We start from the raw sequence: 22,067 nt of genomic DNA, 5'->3' as shown, positions 1-22,067 counted from the left end.
TCACGAGATAAACTCAAGACACAAGACGATTGTGGCACTGAAACAGTCAAACCAGTAATATTTACTGGTCAAGGTGGCGAATACTACAAGGACTGACCAGCAATGAAAATGCCACAAAACCTGTACTCTCAAACTGTGATCTGAAAAAAAAATCCAATTTAATCAACTCTTCCTGGTACTTATACCCCTTTAGGCCAACAAAACCATTAGCTTTCTAAGTGCTTGCCTATCTTCTGAGAGAAAACCCTACCTCCAAACCCTGCCAACCAAGGCGAGAGAGAAAGTTTTCCTTTCCCAATGGTGCCACTGGAAGAAGTGAGTACTCTTGGATCACAGTGTGCTCTAACGAAAAGGAGGCAGGAGTCCTGAGGAGGTAAGTCGAATGGAGTGGGTATCAAGATTGGTATTGCTCTGCTGCTTGTGAACAACATGGCCAACATGAGGGCACAGTCCGTGTCACCAGCTACACAGTGATCAGCTGACACGTAGGAGGGGAAGGAGAGGAGGAAGCAACCCAGACAGCCTTCTGACCAGTCATTTGGACTCGAAGAATTAACTTTGCCTCTATCTCTGCAGGTCTATCCGGGCTGGCTTAGCTTCACCAGCACTTTGTTTTTTAGTTCAGATCTCCAAAACATTGTGCTACTGTAGACAACTTCTTTCTGGTCATGCCGAATGTGAAGAACTCATCAACCTTGATACTCATGATTGCAACCCAATTCCTCATTTACTGACCATCCCACACCATCCTTTTACTGACCAGAGTGCTGGAACACTTTGCAAACACACAAGCCTCCGTAAAATGAAAGTTTTCAACCAAATCCATAATGAAATCACTCAGTATTGCTTACCCAAAGCTAGTGGTCACACTTGTGGATTCCATCAGTCTCCGTTTTGTATTGTCATGGCCTGTTCTGCTGCTCCTATGTGATGCTACTCCAGTGACTGGTGCATGGTAGCTGGGAGGCTGCTGAGCTTCAGTGCAGGAGACTGCAGCTAGTGCTGGAGGAGGACAAAACTTTAGACCACAGCAACTTGGTCTGTTTGGCTACAACTTGGGCTAGTTAATTGGCAGGCAGCAGTAAGGACATTAGCAGAGTGCTTAGATTGTGATGACAGAGAGAGAGAGAGAGAGAGAGAGAGCAGTTGGTTTGTGCTCCACAGAGCCACTGAAACTCGGAGTGAGTAACACTTCAGTAATCGTTTGGACAACAGATTTCTGGATTGATGTGGCATCTTGTATCCTCCTTTGCACCTTCTAACCCATAGCCAAGATGGCCACAAAATATTGTAACAAGCAGGTCTTGCATATTGATGTGAGCTTCCACTGTCTGGTCCACTGTGATGTCGGGTGGCCTATGCTTGTGCCTCAATGGCACATGCAACATTTCTATTGGATGCTGCATTTTGAGTGGGTCCACAACTGTCTGAATCAAATTAGTTACCACATCCATTTGAGAAAGAATGGACTCCATACATTATGTGAAGCCTTGTGCTACATTGACACCTCCAAATGCCATGCATTGACTGCAGGTTTTTCTTGTTGGCTTCACAGTACTGGACATCAGATATCTTGCTGTTTACCCTGTACCAGCATCACCTGTTAAAACCCTCATCTGCATATCTACAGCAGAACTCTTATAATATTGCCTTCTGGTGAGCTGGTAACTTCCCAATCCTTGTCCTCTACCTTTATTGCATTGCAGTCATACCCATTATCTCATCATATGTAAATCCTGGCTTTAATCGATCCTTTAAGAAACACAGAAGACTGGATTTTGCTATTGAGGCAGATCGCTTGAGTCAGCAAATTTCCAAACTCCTTAAACTCTGTTAAAATGCCCTGTTAGACAAAGCAGACCTGAAGGGATGCAAGGCTTACTTCTGCTCCTAGTTTCTAGACCCAATTTTCACTCTGGGAAAGTGAGGGCAAGTTAGTATCAAACCTATCGAATGCAAAAGCAGATCCTACGCAGCCACAGGGTTTGCCAGGTACCAAGGCAGGCTACTTGGAAGGCCCATCACAGTTATGGAGTTGTTGGGTTATACAACAGGGAAACAGACCCTTCGGTCCAACCAGTCCATGCTGACTATCTCCCTATTAATTAATCTCCCTACCTGCATTTGGCCCTCCAAACCTTTCCTATTCATGAACTAATCTAAATTTTAAATGTTGTAACTGAACCTGCATTCACCACTTTCTTGAGCAGTTCATTCCACACATTAATCATTCACTGTGTAAAAAAGTAGCCCCTCAGGTCCTTTTTAAATCATTCTCCTCTCACTTTAAAGAAGTGCCCCCTAGTTTTGAATTCTTCTACTCTAGGGCAAAGACCCTTATCATTCACCTTATCCATGCTCTTCATAATTTTATAATCTTCAATAAGGTCACCCCCTCAACCTCCTATGCTCCAGAATAAAAAGTCCCAGTCTTTCCAGTCTATGTCTACATCTCAAACACACCATTCCCAGAAATATTCTTGTAAATCTTTTCTGAACCCTCTCCAGTTTAATAATATCCTTCCTATAACATAGTGAGCAGAACTGGACACTGTGCTCCAGACGATGCCTTAATAACATCCTGTACAACCTCAATATGATGTTCCAAGGTTCTCCCGTCCTAGCGCACACTGACTCCAACAGTCTCCTATGCCTTTCATATCCACATAATATCTCCTTGTTACCTCATGTTACACACATTCCCTTGCTCCTTCAGACTGTTATACTATCTTCATGTCAACTTATGGAATCACAGAATCAGGCCATTTGGCCCATTGAGTCCACACCAACCCTCCAAAGAGCATCCTACCCAGACCTATGCTCCCATCCTATCCCCATAACACTGAATTCCCATGGCCAATGCATCTAGCCTGCACATTCCTGAACACTATGGGCAATTTAACATGGCCATTCCACCTAACCTGCACATCTTTGGATTGCGGGAGGTAGCTGGAGCATCTAGAAGAAATCTATGCAGACACGGGGAGAATGTGCAAACTCCACACAAACAGTTACCCAAAGCTGGAATTGAACCCAGGGGTGCCTGGCACTGTCTCAAAGGCCAACCTCCCCACCCTGTACCATGTCACATTTATAGCCTCTTAATCAGTATCCACCATGGGTGAAGATTTATGTGACTGTGAAGGTAAAGTTCCAACAATCTAACACAGGCCTCGATCTAACCTTTGACAGTAAAATAAGCCATCATTCTTGAAACCCATTCTAGCTTTTAAATTTAATTAATTCAACTAGTTACAAATTAATTTCTTAAATAAGCAAAGCTATTTACAAGGTGATGTTAAAATATTGTGGTGCGGGGTGATTAATGGATGGTTAAGTACATAAAATCAAATGAAGGAGGCTCTTGTGGTGCAATGATAATATCCTTACCTCTGGACCAGGAGGCCAGGGCTGATATCACAGTTGCTCCAGAGGTGTGTTAGGTAAATAGATTGATTAAAAGTATCTATAAAAACAAACTTTAAAGAGTCCTTCTGATGGCTTACTGGCTTTATTCGATATGTAACCAAACAGATTAGAAAGATCACAAATTCTGTCTCATGTTTGTGCTGAGTTAGTTGATTTTCGTAAAGGGAATGGTGTTGGTCTCAGTACCAATAAGTCATCACACAGAAAATAAGTCAAGATTTCCCACAATCAAAACTCTTGATGATAACAGTTGAAAGGGTGTGCCATTGGATGAGAATAGAATGAGCATGTAGTTGAGATGCCTCATAATTAACTTGTATTCTCAAGTTCCAGACAAAAGGTGTGTGTGTGTGTGTGTGTATGCATGGAGGGTGTCTGATGTTTTCAGAATTGTTTAGCAATGAGCTAATATAAACAGGAGGTAGGAGGAAGGGAGGAAGAAAAAAATCTGATGCCCTGTCCAATTCTGAAGGGCCCAAATGACAAAGAAAATCAGTTGAAAGTGTTTCTTCCCAAAGCTTCAAAGTTAGTGTGGAATGTTTTAAAATCCCCCTAAACACCATTTGATGGAGATTGCAGACATTGAGTTTTTCAGAGAGTTTAGATTTAAATAAGAGAACACAAGAGGCCTCTCTGTCTTTAGAATGACAAACTGTCACTAGCAATTAGCAATCACAATAAATTGAATTCAGGAAACAGGGTCTACTCTTGAAATTATTAAGCCATTTTAGAACAGTCCACAAATTAATTGCCTGCAGACTTTGCACTGCACATTTGGTATACTTCTATTGCTGATAGGAAGCATGAACAAATAAAGGGCAGCTAATCCTAATGGGACTTGGCTGTGGTTATCTCCTGATACATTCCTCATTTCCTGTTTAATTTTGTTCTTTGGCCTTTCCTAGTTGTTTAATCATTTCCCCACAGAGCATTTGTTCCTTTTATTCCTTTTTCCGAATCCTATTCCCTGATTTGATGCATTATTGTTCAACCCTAGGCTATTTAGCTCCTGCTTGGTAAATGGATTTAAATTTCATCAGATCCAGGCAACCACCTGGTGGTTTGACTCTCTGTAGGCTTTTCGGATTGTTTGAACACACATATTATCCCTAGATTAAAGATATTAGCATTTGCTCAAACCTCAAACCATGGTCTCCACTCATCAAGAAGCTGTCACACTGCCTGATGCTGATAGCTATAGCTATTTTGTGGTGGTTTTCTGATTGCCCTGGTAGCTGTGAAAAATGAACAGCATTCAAAAAGACATGTTTCATTGCAACTAAACCAAAGTTAATATTTTCATAAATTTATATGCTAGACGTAATAGACCCCAAATGAACAACAATTCATTCATTTCCATGCTATTTATTATGAATTTGTCAATAAAATGGTGGCACAGTGGTTAGCACTGCTGCCTCACAGTGCCAGAGACCCAGGTTCAATTCCCGACTCAGGCGACTGACTGTGTGGAGTTTGCACATTCTCCCCGTGTCTGCGTGGGGTTCCTCCAGGTGCTCCGGTTTCCTCCCACAGTCCAAAGATGTGCAGGTCAGGTGAATGGGCCATGCTAAATTGCCCGTAGTGTTAGATAAGGAGTAAATGTAGGGGTATGGGTGGGTTGCAGGTTGGTGTGGACTTGTTGGGCCGAAGAGCCTGTTTCCACACTGTAAGTAATCTAATCTAAAATATTTATTTTCTTGGAATTTTTCAAAATTAGTTCTATCATTATCTCTAAGGTAAACTCTTATAAATGTTTTTCTAAATTCTTTCAGTAAAATATGTAATCTTCCTTTATCCTGCACTCCAGAACCTTCCTCTTCTTATAATCATGCACCAACTGTGAGCAATGACAGAATACATTTGCACAAAAGCTTGCCCTAAATATTCCATTGGTGAGAAGTCATGAGACCAGCGTGGATTGGAGTTACATACAGGGATGTGAGGAATTGCCAATGCATCCTACTCTTTGGGAATCTCATTGAATTCCCTGCTGGAACTGGAAACTTCTTAAATTGGAGAATTCAGAGAGTTCCAATTCACCCCAGCATAATCATTAATGAGGAAAAGTTGGAGAATGAAAAACTTAGTCTCACTCCTGGGTTACTATTAAACTGACTCCAAAAATCACCAATAACTTATACCCCAAAACACAGCTAATACACATTTTTTTCACCATTCCATCTCCCCCTGTTTGAACCCACAAATCCCTTTCCTTCACCTCACTGTCCCAGTGCTTTATACCCTGTCTCTATTCCCTTTCCTTCTGTCTCCCTCTCCTTGTTCCTTCACTTTCCCTACTGTAGCGGTAAATGCTAATTGGCTGTTCGTGTCAGGCTAATTGTTCTACTGTGCTATTGCTGAGATATCATGACCAGGATTTGTATTGGCTTTGATGGATATTCAGTTGCAATCAACATAAACAAATAGGTTGGATTGTTGATGTAGTAGAAGGGCCAGGCTGAAGGTGTATCCCATCACTACTTAGTTTTAAATGCATGTTGCTATTCCACTTGTGATATAAAGAACACTGTAATATAGTGTAAGGAATGTTTTAATTAACTTAAGAATTTTATTTGTGGTATAATCTGTAAAGGAAATGAACATATGTTCAGAACATCTTCAGGGCAGATTGTTATTTAAAATGTCTGATATCAGAGATTGTGAAATGGACTCTGAAAATAATACATTTGGTGTGCATTATTCTAAACTGATATTTCATTGTTCATTGAAAAGCTCATATATTAGAATATCTCAATGAGTCTTTTAATGTGGAGATATTTTCCACCTGAACTTAACATTAACTCAACCATCTCTAATTTTCAAAATTAACAAAGCAACTGTTGAAACTGAAAATAAATTGTTCTATGAAGTGCAAAGGTAAAATAACTATTAAAATAATTCAAAATAAATTGGGCAGCATGGTGGCTGAGTGGTTAGCCCTGCTGCCTCACAGCGCCAGCGACCTGGGTTTAATTCCAGCCTCGGGTGACTGTCTGTGTGGAGTTTGCACATTCTCCCCGTGTCTGCATGGGCCTCCTCCAGCTGTTCTGGTTTCCTCCCACAATCCAAGGATGTGCAGGTTAGGTGAACTGGCCAAGCTAAATTGCCCGTAGTGTTCAGGGATGTGCAGCTTAGTTGCATTACTCAGGGGTAAATATAGGATAATAGAGTGGGGGAATGGGTTGAGGTTGGTTGCTCTTGGGAGGGTCAGTGTTGGGCTGAAGGGGCTGTTTCCCACACTGTAGGGATTCTATGTAATGATTAGTGATGATACTTTATCGAAGTCTATGTGATCAGTGTTTAAAACGTTCAATCAGGGATTGCACTGAACCTCCATCGCTGGTGCCAGGGTTCATATATCTCACTTTAATCTTTGTTGTTAGCCTCTAAGATGAACATGGGTCAGCTCAATCTTATTGTTAGTGGATACCGACTGCTCTAATTTGACTCTAATTGGTGATCTGATTCCAAAAGGTCATAGAATGTTTGCTACAGCAACCAGAGCATCTTGAGGAAATATTCTTTTATAAGTGAGATGGAGGCTTAATGGTGAGACAAAGTCAGTCAATAGAATTTCACTTGACCTCCAATTATATAACATTAGTCCTGAGAGTGCCAGCTGCAGACCATTGGTGCATTTAGAACAGAGTTGAGGAGAAACTTCTTCACAACTGTTCCTTTCCATCACAAAAAAAGACCTAAAAAGCTTAAAAGAAAATTCATTTCTAAATATTAACATTTTAGCTTGAATCCAACATGAAGTGTATTTTCACAACTGATTTGATTCCAAAATGTATCACTCAAAAATAAGCAGAAGAATGGAAGTGACATTATTGAAACACATAAGATTTATAGGTGACTTGACAGGGTAGATGCAGGACAATATTTGCCATGGAGGTAATACAATGACGTTTATAAGGCTATATTCTGGGATGTAATGGTTGCTCCATGTAATGGATGGAAAGCTGACTGGACTCAGAGGAGTTTAGAAGAATGGGAGGTGACTAGGTAGAAAATGTGAGATTGTTTCCTAGTTGGAGAACTAGAACATGGAGCACAATCTGAAATTATTGTGCAAGGTGGAGATGACAACAACTTCTTCCACTTAAAGGATTGAAAATCTTAGGAATTCTCTACCCTAGGAGATTGTGTATGTTCTATCATTGAATGTATGTAAGGCTGAAAAAGATATATTTTTTGTCACTCAAGTATTCAAGGGTTTAGGGAGTAATTAGGAAGCTAGAGTTGGGGTTGAAGATCAGCCATGGTCATGACAATAGACAATAGACAATAGATGCAGGAGTAGGTCATTCTGCCCGTTGAGCCAGCACCACCATTCAATATGATCATGGCTGATCATCCTCAATCAGTATCCTGTTCCTGCCTTATCTCCATAACCCTTGATTCCTCTATCCTTAAGAGCTCCATTCAACTCTTTCTTTAAAGTATCCAGAGACCTGGCCTCCACTGCCCTCTGGGGCAGCGCATTCCACACACCCACCACTCCCTGAGTGAAGAAGTTTCTCCTCAACTCTGTTCTAAATGGCCTACCCCTTATTTTTAAACTGTGTCCTCTGGTTCGGGACTCACCCATCAGTGGAAACATGCTTCCTGCCTCCAGAGAGTCCAATCCTTTAATAATCTTATACGTCTCAATCATATCCTTTTTTAGCCTTCTAAACTCAAGGGTATACAAGCCCAGTCGATCCAATCTTTCAACTTAAGATAGTCCCACCATTCCGGGAATTGACCTCGTGAACCTACGCTGCGCTCCCTCAATAGCCAGAATGTCTTTCCTCAAATTTGGAGACCAAAACTGCACACAGTACTCCAGGTGTGGTCTCATCAGGGCCCTGTACAGCTGCAGAAGAACCTCTTTGCTTCTATACTCAATTCCTGTTGTTATGAAGGCCAGCATACGATTAGCCTTCTTCACTACCTGTTGTACCTGCATGCTTGCTTTCATTGGCTGATGTACAAGAACACCTAGATCTCATTGTACTGCCCCTTTACCTAACTTGACTCCATTTAGGTAGTAATCTGCCTTCTTGTTCTTGCCACCAAAGTGGATAACCACACATTTATCCATCATTAAACTGCATCTGCCATGCATCTGTCCACTCACCTAGCCTGTCCAGGTCACCCTGTAATCTCCTAATATCCTCCTCACATTTCACCCTGCCACCCAGCTTAGTATCATCAGCAAATTTGCTAATATTGCTTTTAATACCATCACCTATATCATTAATGCATATTGTAAAAAGCTGCGGTCCCAGCACTGATCCCTGCAGTACCCCACTGGTCACCGCCTGCCATTCCAAAAGGGAGCCGTTTATCACTACTCTTTCTTTCCTGTCAGCCAACCAATTTTCAATCCAAGTCAGTATTTTTCCCCCAATACCAAGCACCCTAATTTTGCTCACTAACCTCCTATGTGGGACTTTATCAAAGGCTTTCTGAAAGTCCAAGTATACTACATTCACTGGATCTCCCTTGTCCATCTTCAGAGTTACATTCCCAAAAAATTCCCGAAGATTAGTCAATCCATGATGACTCTGACCTATCCTGTTACTGCTATCCAGATGTGTCGTAATTTAATTCTTTATAATAGACTCCAGCATCTTTCCCACCACTGAGGTCAGACTAACTGGTCTATAATTTCCTGCTTTCTCTCTCCCACCTTTCTTAAAAGGTGGGACAACATTAGTCACCCTCCAATCTGCAGGAACTGATCCTGAATCTATAGAACATTGGAAAATGATCACCAATGCATCCACGATTTCTAGAGCCACCTCCTTCAGTACCCTGAAATGTAGACTATTGGATCCTGGGGACTAATCAGCCTTCAGATCTAACAGTCTCTCCAAAACCATTTCCTGGCAAATATAAATTCCCTTCAGTTCAGGTCCTTCAGCCACTATTACATCTGGGAGATTGCTTGTGTCTTCCCCAGTGAAGGCAGATCTAAATACAAATTCAACTCTTCTGCCATTTCTTTGTTCCCCGCAATATATTCACCCGTTTCTGTCTTCAAGGGCTCAATTTTAGTCTTATCCATTTTTTTTCCTTTCACATACTTAAAAAAGCTTTTACCATCCTTCTTTATATTTTTGGCCAGTTTACCTTTATACCTAATTTTTTCTCTGCATATTTCCTTCTTAGTCATCCTCTGTTGTTCTTTAAAAGCTTCCCAGTCCTCCATTTTCCCACTCATCTTTGCTATGTTATACTTTTTCTCTTTTGACTTTATATGTTTCTTAACTTCCCTCGTCAGCCACAGCCACCCATGCCTCCTCTTAGGATCTTTCTTCCCTTTTGGAATGAACTGATCCTGCAACTTCTGCATTATACCTAGAGATACCTGCCATTGTTCCTCCACTGTCATCCCTGCTAAGATATTACACCATTGAACTTTGGCCAGCTCCTCTCTCATAGCTCCATAGTTCCCCTTATTCAACTGAAATATTGTCACTTCCGATTGTACCCTCTCCCTTTCAAATTGCAGATTGAAGCTTATTGTATTATGGTTACTACCTCCTAATGGCTCCTTCACTTCGAGGTCCCTGATCAAATCCGGTTCGTTGCACAATATCAGATCCAGAATTGCCTTCTCCCTGTTAGGCTCCACACCAGCTGTTCTAAGAATCGATCTCGGAGGCACTCCACAAACTCCCTTTCTTGGGGTCCAGTACCATTCTGATTCTCCCAGTCTACCTGCATGTTGAAATCCCCCATAACATCTGTAGTAATATCTTTGCCACAGGCAAATTTCAGCTCCTTATTCAACTTACACCCTACATCCAGACTACTGTTTAGGGGCCTCTAGATAACTCCCATGAGGGTCTTTCTACCCTTAGATTTTCTCAGCTCTATCCAAACTGACTCTGCATCCCCTGATTCTAGGTCCTCCCACGCAAGGGACTGAATATCATCCCTTACCATCCTTCATATTAAATAATGGAAGAACACAGCAAGTCAGGCAGCATCAGGAAGTGGAGGAGTCGACGTTTCGGGTGCCTCTTCAGGGCTGGGGGTGTGTGCTCCCAGATGAAAGGGGAGGTTGGGACTGGGTGGTGAAGTGAGGATAGGTGAAGATAGGTAGAGGGTACAACCTGTTTGGTCAATGGGAGGAATGAATTCAGTTGGTGGCTGGGTACAGTGGAAGGGGGGAGTGAGGCAGGAGCTGGGCATTTTGGATATAGGGAGGGAGGTTATTTGAAATTGGAGAACTCAGTTTTCAGTTCTTCTGGCTGTAGGGTTCCCAGGTGGAAGATAAGTTGTTATTCCTCCAATGGACATTGTGGTTTGTTTTGGCAATGGAGGAGGCCAAGGATGGTCATGTCAGAAAGGGAGTGGTAGGGGGAATTGAAAAGGGTGGTGACTGGGAGGGCAGATGAACCTCTGACTCTGTCTCACCTGGAAGGACTGTTTGGGGCCCTGGATGGAGGTGAGGGGGAAGGTGTACTGTCACGTTTTACATTTTTCTGGTTACAGGAGAAACTACCTCAGTGTTCGGGGGAAGGGGGATGGAGATGGGTGGCATGAACCAAGGACTTTTGGATGGAACAGTCCTTGTCGAAGGCAGAGAGGGGTGGGATGGGGGGGATGCCCAGTAACCGCCTATTTCAATTCACCCAGCCAATATCTTTCCAACATGACCATCCTTGGCCTCCTCCATTGCCAAAACAAACCATAGCTCCTATTGGAGGAACAGCACCTTATCTTCCACCTAGGAACCATACAGGTTGGAGAACTCAACATTGAGTTCTCCAATTTCAAATAACCTCCCTCCCCATCACCCGACTCCATTCCCAGCCCCTCCTCCTCCCTGCCTCCTTCCCCTTTATCTGCAGCTCCCCTCATACTCAACCCCAGTCCTGAAGAAGGGTTACACCTGAAACGTTGACTTCTCCACCTCCTGATGCTGTCTGACTTGCTGTGTCCTTCCAACTTTCTGCCTGTATACTTGGATTCCAGCATCTGCAGTTTTTTGGTCTCTAACATATTAAATAATGGAACAGTTTCGAGGGACAGTATGATCTAGTCCTGCTACTACCCATTTTCATGTTCTTAGTCCAAAATTCAACTTCAGCTCTGAGTTTCCAGCATATATATATATATATATTTATATTTTGAAACTTATAATAACCTGAATAATTCTCATGTCTCTGACTGCCAATTCCTTTCTACTCTGTTCCACAATCTTTCTCAAATGAGATAAGCAACATTAAAGCTGGTTGTTGCATTGTGGAACAGTTACAGCTTTGGAATTAGCTCTGCAACAACAGAAAATAATCATACCCTAAAGTTGAATCTTTGGGTGGCACGGTGGCACAGTGGCTAGCACTGCTGCCTCACAGCGCCAGAGACCTGGGTTCAATTCCCGACTCAGGCGACTGACTGTGTGGAGTTTGCACGTTCTCCCCGTGTCTGCGTGGGTTTCCTCCGGGTGCTCAGGTTTCCTCCCACAGTCCAAAGATGTGCGGGTCAGGCGAATTGACTATGCTAAATTGCCCGTAGTGTTAGGTAAGGGGTAAATGTAGGGGTATGGGTGGGTTTCGCTTCAGTGGGTCGGTGTGGACTTGTTGGGCCGAAGGGCCTGTTTCCACACTGTAAGTAATCTAATCTAATCAGTAATCTAATCTAATCTTGTTGAAGAATGATTGTAATCTCTATTAAATATTTGACTTGGTAAACTTGAGGGTATGAAATAGCTCACTGCAACATTTATGGATTCTCTTTGCATTCTATTAACATGTTCACTTCTCATTCTTTAATTCATTTGGTAAAACTATTATTGAAAAGTTACTTTCAATAAAAAAAACTCAGTGATTACATGGAACGATAATAGGAATTTAAAACATGTTGTCCAAAATCTATTGGCAAATGAATGCAGACAATGGAAAAGACAACATAACAGTCCATCTAGTAACATCTGCAGTTATAGCTTCATTTTAGTTGGTGTCTGATACATGTGTAACCTCATTACTGTATTTTTGAAGCCTCTGTGGGTAAATGCAACTATGCAAACCAGCCTACAAAGTCACAGCTTTTGCCATCACTCAGTGAATGCACAAGTTATGCTCTTGATCTTGTTGTCTGCTCATGCTGTGCTCTCGTACAAAGCAAAGAACTGTATCACACAGTGAACTCTATTTTATCTTGATTCCATTATATGTTAAGTGGGAATGAATGCAAGGGCATCACCTATTCAGGTATTTTACTCATCAATTATTGCTGCCATTTAATTGTTATCTATGAGGATTCCTTACGGGAATTCAAGAAATAGAATCTAGACCAAATTAAAAATGGCAGCAATCACAAATGACCTATCCATCATTATCCCACCAGTCCTCTCCACTGCATGCACCTGACAATAATGGAGGAGAAATGCATCTGTAGACTTATGTCCAGGTGAGCTGAATTTCAGAGCTGTACTACTGTGTGAAAAGAAGCTGCAGCCAACTCCAGCTAGAGAGCACTATCTGAAGCTCTGAATAAGTACGTTGGCTGTCAACATTTAGATTCCTGCCTCACATCTAGCTATCACAACAAACAGCGCAATAATTTTGTGACTTGCAGAACAATCCAGACAAAGTGACAGACCAGGAGATGTGTGCTATAATGAAAGGATCTGCAGAAGCATTCTAAAGATATTTTGGCTTTCAGACAAGCACCATCGATCTAATTAATAGTTTGCTGGTTGTTTTTCTCTGTCTTCCACTGAAATATGTACTTTATGATTCTTAAACCTTGTTCTGCATGTAAAATCTAATACCTGTATTTATGGTCACCCCATCTCCATTGCTTTAATAATAGACAAGGCCATGTATGACAACTCCCAGGAACAGGAACATTAGATACAGGAGTAGATCAGTTTGTCCCTGGAGCCTGTTTCTGAATTCTATTCGAGCACAATGATTTGATATTTCAACTCTGTTTTCGAACATTAGTCCAGATCCCTTAATTGCTTAAAGTTGAATGGTCACTGGACCTGAAATGTTGACTCTGCTTTCTCTCTGTGAATGGTGCCAGACCTGCTGAGATTTTGCAGCAATTTCTGTTTTGTTGCTCAATGTTTCACTGATGTCAATTTTGAAGGCATCAATTATACCAGAATTCCTGGCCCTTAAAACAGATGAAGTCAGAATTCTACTACCCTCTGTGAATAATTGTTTTCTGATTTCCCTGAACAGCTTCATGCTTATCCTGTAGTTATCGTAGCTTCATCCAGTCAAGAAGAAAACCGTTTGGCCTATTTTACTATAAGAGGTTACTATGTAGAGTTGGCTCTATGGGAAAGTTAACCAATTAGTTCCAGTACCACATTTCCTCCCATAATCCTGCAAATGCTTTTTTCAAAAAATATATCAGTTCCATTTTAAAGTTAACTTTGAATCTGATTTCACTGCACACTTAAGCAGTGCATTCCAGATCATAAAAGCCTCCTTTCCTTTGTAGTATAAGGGCTTCCTTGTTGTGATGCTGATAGTAAAGCACATCTTCAGTGATGTTAAATGTTGTCACTTCATGTGGAAGTATAACCCAAGGAAAGATGGTTCTAGTTAAGTCCTGCTGAACCATGTTTCTGTAAATTGCATAAACATGGAATAAATGTTCATCTAGGGGTGGCATGGTGATTCAGTGGTTAGTGTTGCTGCCTCACAGTGCCAGGGACCCCAGTTCAATTCCAGCCTCAGGTGACTGTCTGTGATTTTCCCCGTGTCTGCACAGGTTTCCTCCGGGTGCTCTGGTGTTTTCCCACAAGTCCAAAGATGTGTAGGTTAGGTGAACCGGCCATGCCAAATTGCCCATAGTGTTCAGAGATGTGTAGGTTAGGTGCATTAGTCAGGAGAAATGTAGAGGAATAGGGTAGCAGAATAGGTCTGGGTGGGTTACTCTTCGGAGTGTCAGTGTGGACTTGTTGGACCAAATGGCCTGTTTCCACACTGTAGGGATTCTATGATAATGTTCACCAGTATGATTTCTAGCCCTCATCTTTCAAAAGCACCCAGTTCTGATGTTTACACAATTTTGTGAAGAGTTGCTTCTAATTTCTCCTGTGGACTTTTTTTCAATCTGTAATTCTCCAGATACCAAGAGTTCTGAAAGTGAAAACTCTATTGATGAATAATTTTTAACACCTCTGTTAAATTGCAGCACAAGTAGTTGTATTTTCTTGTGTAGTTTTCACATTGTAGACAGAACAGTTTACCAAGGAAGTAGGTCATATATATATTTTAGGTCAGATATAGCGCATTCAAAAGATTTCTGGTTTACTACACCACTGATTGAGTCGAACAGGATAATTACCAGCTTTGATTCAAATCAGCAAACATTCTTCATGATATGTCAAAGCTGTGTACAATACACTTTGAATCAGAGTTCATCCTACAGTTTTCACATAACCTTTTCACCTTAAAGTAGTGAATGTAAAGTTTTGGCCAATTGCTTAATTTTAATAAGCGTGATCTGGCCATAATCCTAACCAGTTTAAGATCTCCTTTGATTAATGAAGCTGGGGGTTAGTTGTCATGCGCCTTATGTGAGTCCTCAAATTATTGAGTACTGTCCAAATGAAAGGCATGGGAAAAGGGATTCATTTTTAATCATCAGCTTATTAAAAAAAATTCTCAGCTTCTGTTGCAATGTGTGTAGCTTGCTATGAGATGCTTCCTTCTTTGTTTCCCTTCTGCTGAAACGAGTCACTCTGGCTCATGCTATAGCAGCTCCAAATTGATTATTATTTCACTGTGGGGCTCCAGCATCTTCTCAACATTAGCTTGATACATTTTGGTGTCTTACCAGTCATTATTCCATATTTTCAACACAATGGAACTAATAAGAGATTTTTTTTTACAGCATGTAGAGATGCAACAGTTTGGCCAGTAGTTTATAATCTGATGTTATCTTGGTGCTGAATACAGTAAATAACAGAAACTGAAGTGAACTTGCTGTAACTATTGGCCCCTCACCAGCATCGTAGAGTATCTGTTCCATATTAATTGATTGCACCGTCCTTTTGATAATAGTGAAGTTCTTACCATTTAATACTTTTTTAATAGCAATCTTATTTACTCACATGTTAAAGGATAAATTAAAAATGTAAAATAGAATAACCAACAAATATATCTTGGAAAATGATCAGTTTGAGTTTGTAAACACATCTGTGATGTAAGATTGCGTCATGTACTTGTGTTATGTGTTGTCACTGATCTGCGAACCGATTTAATGAGAATAGTACAAAGCACCTACTTACTCCAAAATTTGTTATGTATCAATAACTTTGGCCACAACGTAGAAGTAATGTTGTACCCAATGAACTTTATAACAAATGCGATGAATAAATATGTATTAATTTGTTCACTTAATAACAATGTTACATCATAGATTATGCATCATTAATGGAATAGAATTTCCACTTGCATATTTTCCATTTTGCAGTATCAATATTAATTCAATATGTTGACTAGATGTTGAGGCCATTTATAGCAGCAATGCCTCCCATCCCCTTTTTCTTAAGCAGTTTAAGACTTTCTTCCACTCCCAGTTATGGGTCCTGACCTGACTAAACTGTCCAATGCTAGAATTGTACATCTTGCTGCATGGTGACACTGGTAGTTTTTTTTTAAAAAATCACTCCTGAGATGTGGGCACCATTGACTAGGTTACTATTTGTTGTCCATCCCTAGTTGCCCCTGAGAACATGCAGTGAACTATTTAAAGAGGTGGGTGAGTGAGATGCATAGATTTCCACACACATCTTCACCATTGCTACTTGATCTCCACATAGGCATGTCTGAGACGCACAAGATGGTTGGCACCTTCACAAATGCTTCTTCTTCAGTCTGATAGAAGGCAAGAGGTTCCCTCGAATTGGTGGGTGTTACATTTCCAGGAACTCGTGCATAATCCAAGTGGATGTGCTGGCTGCCTTCTTTTTTTCCTGCTTCACTTATACCTCCTGAGGTGCTTACTGAATTTCTGGTATTACCAACTCTGTCTTCAAGAAGACAAGGTTCAGGAGGATGAAAGAGATCACCACAAGTAGAGATGTCACGCCAGTAAATGCAGGAGAACACCACTAGACTTAACAAGTCATTAGAACTGGAACTTCAGCACCACAACCATCCATACAATGAACTTCCTAATGACAGCATTGGTCTCTTTATATAAGATGGAGGAATGGAGTCAGCTGGAAAATGGAGAAACCTTGTCACTGAGTAGTAACCTTCTGATTTGACAAATGGCTGAAAGTATGCTGGAACAGCACATTAGTGTTGAGTTAATGCATCATGAATGGGAACAAAACAGGAGGCATTCAGCAACATGACCTGCTGGGCATGGTTGCGTATTTACTGCACATTCACACACTTCATAGTTACAGTGAATTTCAGCATTGAGATTCAATGCCTTCAAGGCAATGGGTGCATAATCAATGGCATCCTGCACTGTGGGGAAGCTCGCGATTCTGCAAAGTCTCCTGTGCCCTTTGCTTGCTTCTCTCTGTTCAGTGAGAACACAATGAAGGCTCCTCTGCTGGTATATAGGGTATGCACACAACCGGGAGATGTTACTAATGTCACATGGTCTAACCCTGATGCAAGGTAACTCAGTGCCACATTGGCTTTCATAGTGTTAGCCGCAAACTGCTCTGATTCCAAGGGGTAATACATCTCTGTGAGCACCTCCTTCCATAGGCCAGTTGATGTACTGTCACATCTTGGCTATGTGTAGATATGAAAACCGCCAAAACCTCAAGTTGATTAAATCTCCCATTGAGAACCCTTTTCTCGCTCTTTTCCCTTCTCCCTCAGCAAGATGTATATTTTTTTTTGCCCCTGCTCTATCATGCAATGAATAGATCGATGGTTAGGAGCAAGAACCCACAATCCTGTCAGTCACCTTCAAGGTCATCACTACATAAAACATCACTCCCTTCAGACATCAGCATTTAAACAGATTCCTCTTCATACATGGGGAAATTGAGGACTGCAGGTGCTGGGTGCTGGAAAAGCACAGCAGATCAGGCAGCATCCAGGAGCAGGAGAATCGACGTCTTGGGCATAAGCCCTTCATCAGGAGTGAGGCTTGTGAGCCAAGTGGGTAGAGAGATAAATGGGAGGGGGGTGGGGCTAGGAGGGAAGTAGCTGAGAGTGTGATAGGTATACAAAGGTGGGGATAATGGTAATAGGTCAGACAGGAGGGTGGACTGGATAGGTGGAAAGGAAGGTGGACAGGTAGGACAAGTCATGAGGATGGTGCTGAGTTAGAAGGTTGGATCTGGGATAATATGAGGGAAGGGGAAGTGAGGAAAATGGTGAAATCCACATTGATCCCTTGTGGTTGGAGGGTTCCAAGGCGGAAGATGAGGTGTTCCTCCACCAGGCATCGGATTAGGCACTGGAGGAGGATTAGCACCTGCATGTCCTTGGCGGAGTGTGAGGGGGAGTTGAAGTGTTACTTTATGTACATGCAGCACTGTCACAAGCTGAAACAGAATTAGTATGTGATTCTACACCCTACATTTAATAACATCAATATTTATATTCAGGAGTTTGTTATGATATCAAGTACTGTAAAATTCAATTTTAACAAAACTATTTCACCTGTAAATGGTTAAATCTTTATCTCTCCTTCTCAGGAAAATCTAGCCATTCACTGACCCACAGAAAGTCCAAACTAAGCTGAGCTCAGTACCAGTGAGACATTAAGAAAACATAAATATATTTACTCTGGACCTAATAGAACTTACTAAAGAGGAACAAGTAGCCAACGAGCAGTAGAACTGGAATCTGAAAAGGTTGCTGAGCTTGACATCCTACAAATTATCATATTTTCTTCAAAGGGCCTATTAACAGAGAAATGTTATTTTAGGCACTCTGCCATTGTCCTGTGTGCAGCTCAAAGGCAAATCATGGGAATCTGGTCGAGCAACAATGTTGTTGTTAATTTTATTCCGCAGAACAATTGCTTGTGGACAATATTTACAACAAAGCTGTCATTCCATCGAATTTCACTATTTCCAAAACACAGAAGTTGATTTGCAATCATAAAGAGAACATAATTAAGCAAGATTTGGAGATGCCAGTGTTGACCTGGGGTGTACAAAGTTATAAATCACACAACACCAGATTATAGTCCAACAGGTTTAGTTGGAAGCACACTAGCTTTCGGAGCATCGCTCCTTCATCAAGTGGCAGTGGAGGGCTCAATCCTAACACACAGAATTTATAGCAAAAATTTACATTGTGATGTAACTGAAATTATTCATTGAAAATTTGATTGTCTGTTAAGCCTTTCAACTGTTAGAATACCATGACAGTTTCACTTCTTTCATGTGTAAATCACAAAACCTTTTTTTAAAAAAGTTGCATTCTCAGGTTAGCTGTTAACAATGATGATAGCTTGACAATATGTTGAAGGTGTTAGCCCCTTGCATTCTCTATCTATGACCTGATGTTTATATTGATTCTAATCTAAAAAGTGAGATAATGAAGTTTTACATGAATTCATGCAGTTTTTGAGTTCAGAGTTCTACATGAATGTATGCAGTTTTTGAGCAAAGTACAATGTAACCCTGCAAGTACAAATTCACCCCACAAAATATATATGTGCATGTGGGTCTTTGTCTGTCTGTGGGTGTGTGTCAGTTAATGGAAGTGGGATATTCTCCAGGAAAACTAGATATAACAATTAATGAATCATTGGACAGATCCTTCAAACAGCACACAGTCTCTGGTTTCGACCTTAGGCAACAGTTTTGTAGATACTCTGCGTTAAACTCCATCTAACTACGGTACCTTTACGTGGATCTCTCTCTAATTGTGTCTAATCTACGTAACTCAAGTTTTCACTTCTCAAAGGCACGCACACTTTAGTTGCTACTCCAACTTCAGTCTCATCGCTTCCATTTTTACCTTATTATTGTCCTCCCTCTTTATATTTCTTTTCTGTTTGTGCCTCCTAGTCTTCATCTCCTGTTATTATGTTTCCTTTCGTTTATTCCCTCCACCATGTGTCGTATTCTGACTGTGTCATTCCAATCCTTCAGTACATCTTAATTTTCCAACTTTGTTGATGCCATCCTGGGCTTGAATCCCTCTGCTGCTAATCTACCACTTCATTCTGTGCCTCACGTGGCATCCTCAGAATGACCTATTGAGGTTTTTGCTAGAGTGTCATTATGAGTTGCAAATCCAACTGCCCTATCCTCGTATCTTGCCAATTATCCACTCTCTGTATGGGATAGAGACTAATTCAGCCCATATCCTTCCTCCAATTCACACCTCCCAGTACTAATCTTGTGGTTTCAGACAGTGGTCCAGGTGTCATTACCCCTTTCTCCATCTCCCTGCAAAATACACGATCTATCTGTGAACAAAACCTTTGCAATCTACAAACTTATTGTGGGTGATTGCATCGACATATGACCTTGTGAGAAACTGGCTGATGGGTGATAATGCCTTCCTTGTTATGCTATGTTTCATGATTAATATGTCTACAGCTTTAAGAGACACGGCTATTGGTAAATCTTCTACAGACATGCTCACAATAACGTCATTTTCAGGTAAAGGGGAAAGTTGCCACACTCTTATTAGACTATGGGACTGCTCACTCATTAAAGAAAGAGATGACCTCAGGGTCACCATGCCTCAGGTGAGGGGAGAGGTTGAGAAGGAGTGTCCCCATGGTAACCTCAGCCAATGTGGGAATTAAGCTTATGCTTTTGGCATCACTTTGCATCACAAACCAAGAAAACCGACACCGGACTTGAAAACATGAGAGTTTCAGACACTTTCTTGTTTGGGATCACTTGAAGCTGATGGAAGCCTGCTGCTCTGTGTAAATTAATAGATTACTGTGAGCTCAGGCAGTGAAATATTACTGAATATAGCTGTACACATGAGTGTTGTTTATTCATTATTCAACTGTTGTTTTTTCATTATCACATTATCTACACCTTGGTTCTTAATTCATGAGTGATAAGCATTGTCACATCAGGTGATATATCCTTCTGGATGCAAAAAACACACCATTGTTAGTAGCAGTGACTGTTTATAAAGGAAATAATTCAAGTTCTTAGTGGAGGCTAGTTGGAAAACTACTTGAAGACCAATTAAGTAAAAATCCTCGCCATTAAAGAATTTGGTCAATCAGTCACTTCAGTTCCTGTGAGTATACATCTGTACAGTATTGTAGAAATGCCATTGACCAGCCAGAAGATAGAGTTCATTTCTTTTTGGTTAAAATCTGTGCTCTTTCAAGATGCAAAAAAAGTCTATGATTGTCTTACTTTAGAATATGAGTTTCAAACACAATCAAAATCAAAGGCTCTAGATCTATATCAATAAAGTTCACCATCTCCGTTTCTCTTCAAATAAAAAGAATATCCGACTACTGTTCTAATTTGCAGAAAGACAATTAAATGGTTCAAAGAACACACCTCCAATTGGTCCTAGAGAAAATTGCAGCAAAAAAGAAACAGTTTTCTACACTAAGAGACCTGACGTGTGTCCAGAGTTCAGTCAATTCAGACATTTTCCTTTCTCACATCAGTGCCAAAGTAAAAAAAAATACTGTTTTGATGTAATCCTTAATTGGCATGAACGCTACCTATAGGCAGAAACCTGCTACTACAAGCTTGTAACTTTTCAAATGACAAACATGTAGAGTCATAAAGTCATAGAGCTGTACAGCATGGAAACAAACTCTTCAGTCCAATCTGTCTATGCCGACCAGATATCCTAAATTATTCTAGTTCCATTTGTCAGCGTTTGGCTTATATCCTTCTAAACCCTTCCTATTCAGGTACCAATCCAGATACCTTATACGTATTGTAATTGTACCAGCCTCCAGCACTCCCTCTGGCAGCTCATTCAATGCATGCACCACCCTCTGTGTGGAAAAGTTGTCCCTTAGGTCCCTTTTAAATCTCTATCCTCTCACATTAAACATATGCCGTTTTGTTTTGGACTCGCCCAACCAAGTGGAAAAAACTCTGCCCATTTACCCTCTTCGTGTCTTTCATAATTTTATAAATCTCTAGAAGGTCACCTCTTAGCCTCTGGTGCACTCAAGAAAACAGCCCCAGTCTATTCAGCCTCTCCCTATAGTTCAAATCCTCCAACCCTGGCAACATCTTTGTAAATCTTTTCGGAACACTTTCAAGTTTAACAACATCCTTAATATAGCAGGGAAACCAGAAATGCATGCAATATTCCAAGAGAGGCCTAACCAATGGCCCATACTGCTGCAACATGACCTCTGAATTCTTACACTCAATGCATTGACCAAAAAAGGTAAACATATCAAATGCCTTCTTCACCTGTGACTCCACTTTCATGGAACTATGAACTTGCACTCCAAGGTCCCTTTGTTTAGCAACACTCCCCAGGATCTTACCATTAAGTGTATAAGTCCTGCTCTGATTTGCCTTTCCAAAATGCAGCCCTTCACATTTATCTAAATTAAACTCCACCAGCCAGTCCTCGGTCCATTGGCCCATCTGATCAAGATTCTGTTATATTCTGAAGTAATCTTCTTCACTGCTCATTACACCTCCAATTTAGGTGTCACCTGTAAATGTACTAACCAGTTCTCAAAGCAGCAGTCTTATCGGTACCAGGGCAAAAGAG

This window comes from Hemiscyllium ocellatum, chromosome 1 (genome assembly GCF_020745735.1).
Source record: "Hemiscyllium ocellatum isolate sHemOce1 chromosome 1, sHemOce1.pat.X.cur, whole genome shotgun sequence".
Taxonomy (NCBI): Eukaryota; Metazoa; Chordata; class Chondrichthyes; order Orectolobiformes; family Hemiscylliidae; genus Hemiscyllium; species Hemiscyllium ocellatum.
Note: the sequence above shows the minus strand (reverse complement) of the source record.